Genomic DNA, 8587 nt, shown 5'->3' on the forward strand with positions numbered 1-8587 from the left:
CCATACGTTGACAGAGACTTAAGACCGTAACTCCCATACGTTGACAGAGACTTAAGACCGAACTCCCATATGTTGACAGAGACTTAAGACCGTAACTCCCATACTTATAACATAGACTTAAGACCGTAACTCCCATACGTTAACATAGACTAAAGATCCTCCCATACTTTGACATAGACTTAAGACCGTAACTCCCATACGTTGACAGAGACTTAAGACCGTAACTCCCATACTTATAACATAGACTTAATACTTCGACTCCCATACGTTAACATAGACTAAAGATGCTCCCATATGTTGACATAGACTTAAGACCGTAACTCCCATACGTTGACAGAGACTTAAGACCGTAACTCCCATACTTATAACATAGACTTAATACTTCGACTCCCATACGTTAACATAGACTAAAGATGCTCCCATACGTTGACATAGACTTAAGACCGTAACTCCCATACGTTAACATAGACTAAAGACCGTAACTCCCATATGTTAACATAGACTTAAGACCGTAACTCCCATATGTTAACATAGACTTAATACTTCAACTCCCATACGTTAACATAGACTAAAGATGCTCCCATACGTTGACAGAGACTTAAGACCGTAACTCCCATACGTTAACATAGACTTATTACTGCAACCCCCATACATTAACATAGACTTAAGACCGCAACCCCCATATGTTAACATAGACTTAAGACTGCAACCCCCATACGTTAACATAGATTTAAGACTGCAACCCCCATATGTTAACATAGACTTAAGACCCTAACTCCCATACTTATAACATAGACTTAATACTTCAACTCCCATACGTTAACATACACTAAAGATCCTCCCATACGTTGACAGAGACTTAAGACCGTAACTCCCATACGTTGACAGAGACTTAAGACCGAACTCCCATACGTTGACAGAGACTTAATATTTCAACTCCCATACGTTGACATAGACTTAAGACCGTAACTCCCATACGTTGACAGAGACTTAAGACCGTAACTCCCATACGTTGACAGAGACTTAATATTTCAACTCCCATACGTTAACATAGACTTAAGACCGTAACTCCCATACGTTGACAGAGACTTAATATTTCAACTCCCATACGTTAACATAGACTTAAGACCGTAACTCCCATACGTTGACAGAGACTTAATATTTCAACTCACATACGTTAACATAGACTTAAGACCGTAACTCCCATACATTAACATAGACTAAAGATCCTCCCATACGTTGACAGAAACTTAAGACCGTAACTCCCATACTTTGACATAGACTTAAGACCGTAACTCCCATATGTTGACAGAGACCTAAGACCGTAACTCCCATACTTATAACATAGACTTAATACTTCGACTCCCATACGTTAACATAGACTAAAGATCCTCCCATACGTTGACATAGACTTAAGACCGTAACTCCCATACTTATAACATAGACTTAATACTTCGACTCCCATACGTTAACATAGACTAAAGATCCTCCCATACGTTGACATAGACTTAAGACTTCAACTCCCATACGTTAACATAGACTAAAGACCGTAACTCCCATACGTTGACAGAAACTTAAGACCGTAACTCCCATACGTTAACATAGACTTAACACAGTAACTCCCATATGTTAACATAAAATTACAGCAGTCATAGCGCGCAGATCATGGTTGGATGGTCCCTACATGAATGCTGGTATGTTGTCCATAATTCCTGGATTATTAATATGTAATGTCATAAACATTTGTACTGATGGATGTTTGTATATAGTACATGATTATCATGTTACATTGACCAGTATTACTCTTGTGTCATGATACTGAATAAACTACTCGGCCAGTGTTCTATGCTCCGACCTTCTGTAAGTACAGAGGCTGTATTGGGTGTATTTCATCCAGTACCATGGTACAACTTCCTGTGGCCCAGACTGGTGGTATCAGTGAGATGCATGAATCAAACAGTGAAGCTTTACTGATATATGCTGCCTATTATTATGTGTTGTACTTTCTTATGATGTGGGATATATATGCAAACAACAAGGGTAATTGTTAAATCACTTTAACTCAAGTAAGGAAGATGGAGGGTAATGCAGCGGCCATAAAGGGTATTACCAAGTCAACTTGGAGGTAATCAAATTAAAATAATATATTTTTCTCTCAAGCAATACATTTTTGTGTGACAATCTGACAAATACTCTTATTTCTAATCAGCCAATCGGTCAATGGTCGTAATTTCTTGGTACAACCTAGCAAAGTATTCAGTGCAGTGTCTCATTTATGTATCTTGAACATGAACCAGCAGTTCCAAATGGAGATAATAAATGCTGCGCTGTTTTAGCATCTTGGATATTTGATACACCCCGCCGTGATGCTATGGCATCTATTTTCCAAAGGGTGTACTTTCAAGGGTATATTTGTGTTCCATGTTTTCATTTGTTCAGATAATGTCCAAATCGTGAAAGTAAGAAAGTTAAAACGAATCGTGTAAATCCTTTTTCAGCAAAAGTTTACTCAGTGTTCAACAGCACAACCATTGTTTGTCCGATCTCCAAGCAAAGACTATGTTATGGAAGTAAAAGATCTGATTTATTTCTTTTACGTTGGAGTTATGTCATTGGTGGTGATTTTGTGGATTTAATTCGCTCCATGACTATAAAGAAGTATTTTGATGATACAGTGTAACCCCAATATCCTCAATATGTTAGTCTTGCTCCACTTTTTTGCTTGTTGGATGTTAAAAAGGAACACTACTCAATACCCATTATCCGTTCATCGGAATATGTGTTGATTGGGAGGATTTCCCTGGAAACATTGGCGTCTGGATTAGCAGGTTTCTGAGGATCTGTTGATTAAGGTGTATAGTGACGTCACCATGACGTCATTGCGTGCTGCACGTTACCAGACAACTTCTTCTCAGACTCAGTGAGTTGGCAGTATTAAACACAACACTATGTTAATATTGAGTAATAATAAAACCACGTGATATTTGGAATTACACATCACCGTGAGACCCAATATATACCAGGCAGGTAATGTGTAATTCCTCGTAGCTTGTGTGTATGAATTATTTGATTTTTTTATCTACTTTAGCACTGAGTGTCTATATTTTTCATATTGTTATTATTGAGATATGGATTAAAATCATTTTCAAAGACAAGTGTGTTGTCATTCTATGTACAATTACGTCTGCTACAATTATGCCGGATGTCACAGTCGCTGGACGAAAGGGGAAATAATATGAATCAGGGACTGAGACAGACTACAGTGAGACCGCCTCCGTGGTCTTGTGGTAGAGCGTCCGCCCGGAGAGCGGAAGGTCCAGGGTTCGATCCCGGGCCGCGTCATACAAAAAGACGTTAAAAGATTGTACTTGTTGTTACCCTGTCTGGCGCTCGGCATTAAGGGGCTAAAACAAGGACTGGTCGGCTCGGAGTCAGTATACTGTGTCTGAGTGGGGTATTCATGTGAAACTGCGGCATGGTATCTCAGTGAGCTAGCACTATAAATCGGCATCAGTCCGGACTAGTACAAGCAGCTACACACACACACATGCACGTCGCTATATAAGTGCGATAATCTTGGACGCGACGTTAAACCCAATTTCACCTCACCTCACAGACTACAGTGTGTGTTTGTTGTGTCATTCAACCCCTCTGGCTGCCACATAGTGGTGGTACCAGGAGTTCGCCACAAAGCTGAGCTTACCCTGCCCCACCAGTGGCACCAGTCACAAACACGTGCAAAGGTTACTTAATCGTTCACGTGTAAAATAATGAAACATAAGGTGCAAGTCAATATAGGGAATTGCATCGGGCATCTTTTTGTCCCTGATGCACCACAAAACATTTTGAAAGCCTTACTGAGGCCTTGAATGTTGTTGCCTTGATCGAACAACTTTTAAGAAGAGTCGCATAACGCTCTTTGAAATCTTTGCAGAAAGAGCATGCTCGACTGTACCTCAAACTTGTGGGATGTAGACACCAAAAGCTGGAGCTGCTGGAATATTGCTCGACATGATGACTACTGGAAAGTTGAAGTCGTACAATTTTGAGGGGAGTTTTTTGTCACTCTGAATCAATATGCACAGATCAAAATATGAAGGCGGTCTCGCTGGTCTCCTATATTTCTAGTTCTGGGCCCACTTGCACAAAGCGATCTTTGCGCTAAGATGATCGTAACTCCCATACTTTAACATAGGCTTACAATAATCGTAGCACTAAGATCGCTTTGTGCAAGTGGGCCCAGGTCGGTAAATCAGTGGAAATGACTTGGCGGTTATCAGATCCTCATATCAGACCTGAAGCTTACGTTTGGTCAAATTTCCTTGTTTTGATTTAACAATCCGAGCAGAAATTCAAATTCATATGTATAACAGTAACAGATCACCAAGAAGGGGAGCACAATTGGTGCCCATGGGGATGCGTTAATGTCTTATAAAAACTCACATGGATGTTATCGATGAGGAAGTTCAGCCTTTCACATAATGTCTTCTCTGTGGACTTCAGATGACCTTTACTTTCACCTCTGACAAATTGTCCTGAACCCCTTAGATATATAACTATATCTATGGTCACCATTAGCGACACACACTCTTTTAATTGAGGAATCCAGAGTCACTGTATTTCTAATTCGATCACGCGATGTATACATTTCAATCTGCTAAGCAAATTATTTGAAATCTGAGTTCCAGCTGCGCACAAGAGGTTAAAGTGCATGTGAAATGGCCAACCTTTGGGTCTTTCTCAGAAAAATCTCAGTACCAAATATAAACTTCATATGTTTTAACTGGAAAATAGAATCCCACCTGTTCTACATATTTCCACAGTAAAATGTGAGCCATGTGTTTTTCTTAGTAAGAAATATACCCCTAAAAACGGCGAACTAGTTTGTTCAATTGAGTGACAGTGTGTGAAAAGAAACATCTGTTTTGCAATTTCAACATATCAAATATAAAATTCCTGGAAAATCCACTTGTACTTTATGTTAGTTTTGTGACAATAAATGACATATAAGACCAACAAGTATAGTTGTTCTTGCTTGATGCAGTCATTAACTATAACATTAACCACAAGGAAATTATTCTGTTCAAATATGTTTGTCCCTCCTGTTACTGGATTTGAGGCCCGTGAAGATCTGGGATAGAATAGGTCTTCAGCAACCAATGCTTGCCGTAACAGGCGACTATGCTTGTCGTAAGAGGCGACTAACGGGATCGGGTGGTCAGGCTCGCTTACTTGGTTGATGCATGTCTTCGTATCCCAGTTGCATAGATCGATGCTCGTGGTGTTATTTACTGGATTGTCTGGTCTAGACTCGATTATTTACAGACCGCCGTCATATAACTGGAACATTGCTGAGTGCGGCGTTAAACCATAAACACACAAACAAAACCAGACAGAAATTGTTTTCACTGAGTCCACCCTGTGTACCCATGTATCCACTCTTCCGGGTAGCGTCATTTATACCCCTGTGTTTCCGATGGTGGGTTAATTTTGAAGCTGGGATACAGGTTATATATATACTCACCACATAATCACTATATATTGTGATTACATGTAATCACCACACAGCATCAGTGTATAGTACATGTAATCACCACACATCATCAGTGTATAGTACATGTAATCACCACATAGCATCAGTGTATAGCACATGTAATCACCACACAGCATCAGTGTATAGTACATGTAATCACCACACAGCATCAGTGTATAGTACATGTAATCACCACATAGCATCAGTGTATAGTACATGTAATCACCACATAGCATCAGTGTATAGCACATGTAATCACCACATAGCATCAGTGTATAGTACATGTAATCACCACACATCATCAGTGTATAGTACATTTAATCACCACACAGCATCAGTGTATAGTACATGTAATCACCACATAGCATCAGTGTATAGCACATGTAATCACCACACAGCATCAGTGTATAGTATATGTAATAACCAAATAGCATCAGTGTATAGTACATGTAATCACCACACAGCATCAGTGTACAGTACATGTAATCACCACACAGCATCAGTGTATAGTACATGTAATCACCACATAGCATCAGTGTATAGTACATGTAATCACCACATAGCATCAGTGTATAGTACATGTAATCACCACATAGCATCAGTGTATAGTACATGTAATCACCATATAGCATCGGTGTATAGCACATGTAATCACCACATAGCATCAGTGTATAGCACATGTAATCACCACATAGCATCAGTGTATAGTACATTTAATCACCACACAGCATCAGTGTATAGTACATGTAATCACCATATAGCATCAGTGTATAGTACATGTAATCACCACACAGCATCAGTGAATAGTACATGTAATCAGTGTATAGTACATGTAATCACCACATAGCATCAGTGTATAGTACATGTATTCACCACACAGCATCAGTGTATAGTACATGTAATCACCACATAGCATCAGTGTATAGTACATGTAATCACCACATAGCATCAGTGTATAGTACATGTAATCACCACATAGCATCAGTGTATAGTACATGTAATCACCACACATCATCAGAGTATAGTACATGTAATCACCACACAGCATCAGTGTATAGTACATGTAATCACCACATAGCATCAGTGTATAGTACATGTAATCAGTGTATAGTACATGTAATCACCATATAGCATCAGTGTATAGTACATGTAATCACCACACAGCATCAGTGAATAGTACATGTAATCAGTGTATAGTACATGTAATCACCACATAGCATCAGTGTATAGTACATGTATTCACCACACAGCATCAGTGTATAGTACATGTAATCACCACATAGCATCAGTGTATAGTACATGTAATCACCACATAGCATCAGTGTATAGTACATGTAATCACCACATAGCATCAGTGTATAGTACATGTAATCACCACACATCATCAGAGTATAGTACATGTATTCACCACACAGCATCAGTGTATAGTACATGTAATCACCACACATCATCAGTGTATAGTACATGTATTCACCACACAGCATCAGTGTATAGTACATGTATTCACCACACATCATCAGTGTATAGCACATGTAATCACCACATAGCATCAGTGTATAGTACATGTAATCACCACACAGCATCGGTGTATAGTACATGTAATCACCATACAGCATCAGTGTATAGTACATGTAATCACCACACAGCATCAGTGTATAGTACATGTGATCACCATACAGCATCAGTGTATAGTACATGTAATCACCACATAGCATCAGTGTATAGTACATGTAATCACCACATAGCATCAGTGTATAGTACATGTAATCACCACACAGCATCAGTGTATAGTACATGTAATCACCATATAGCATCAGTGTATAGTACATGTAATCACCACATAGCATCAGTGTATAGTACATGTAATCACCACACAGCATCAGTGTATAGTACATGTAATCACCACATAGCATCAGTGTATAGTACATGTAATCACCACATAGCATCAGTGTATAGTACATGTAATCACCACACATCATCAGAGTATAGTACATGTATTCACCACACAGCATCAGTGTATAGTACATGTAATCACCATACAGCATCAGTGTATAGTACATGTGATCACCATACAGCATCAGTGTATAGTACATGTAATCACCACACAGCATCAGTGTATAGTACATGTGATCACCATACAGCATCAGTGTATAGTACATGTAATCACCACATAGCATCAGTGTATAGTACATGTAATCACCACACAGCATCAGTGTATAGTACATGTAATCACCATATAGCATCAGTGTATAGTACATGTAATCACCACATAGCATCAGTGTATAGTACATGTAATCACCACACAGCATCAGTGTATAGTACATGTAATCACCACATAGCATCAGTGTATAGTACATGTAATCACCACACAGCATCAGTGTATAGTACATGTAATCACCACATAGCATCAGTGTATAGTACATGTAATCACCACATAGCATCAGTGTATAGTACATGTAATCACCACACATCATCAGAGTATAGTACATGTATTCACCACACAGCATCAGTGTATAGTACATGTAATCACCACACATCATCAGAGTATAGTACATGTAATCACCACATAGCATCAGTGTATAGTACATGTATTCACCACACAGCATCAGTGTATAGTACATGTAATCACCACATAGCATCAGTGTATAGTACATGTAATCACCACACATCATCAGTGTATAGTACATGTAATCACCACACAGCATCAGTGTATAGTACATGTAATCACCACATAGCATCAGTGTATAGTACATGTAATCACCACACATCATCAGAGTATAGTACATGTATTCACCACACAGCATCAGTGTATAGTACATGTAATCACCACACATCATCAGAGTATAGTACATGTAATCACCACATAGCATCAGTGTATAGTACATGTATTCACCACACAGCATCAGTGTATAGTACATGTAATCACCACATAGCATCGGTGTATAGCACATGTAATCACCACATAGCATCAGTGTATAGTACATGTAATCACCACATAGCATCAGTGTATAGTACATGTAATCACCACATAGCATCAGTGTATAGCACATGTAA

Source organism: Haliotis rufescens, unplaced genomic scaffold (assembly GCF_023055435.1).
Source record: "Haliotis rufescens isolate VD_foot unplaced genomic scaffold, xgHalRufe1.0.p SCAF_9, whole genome shotgun sequence".
In the NCBI taxonomy this organism is placed as follows: Eukaryota; Metazoa; Mollusca; class Gastropoda; order Lepetellida; family Haliotidae; genus Haliotis; species Haliotis rufescens.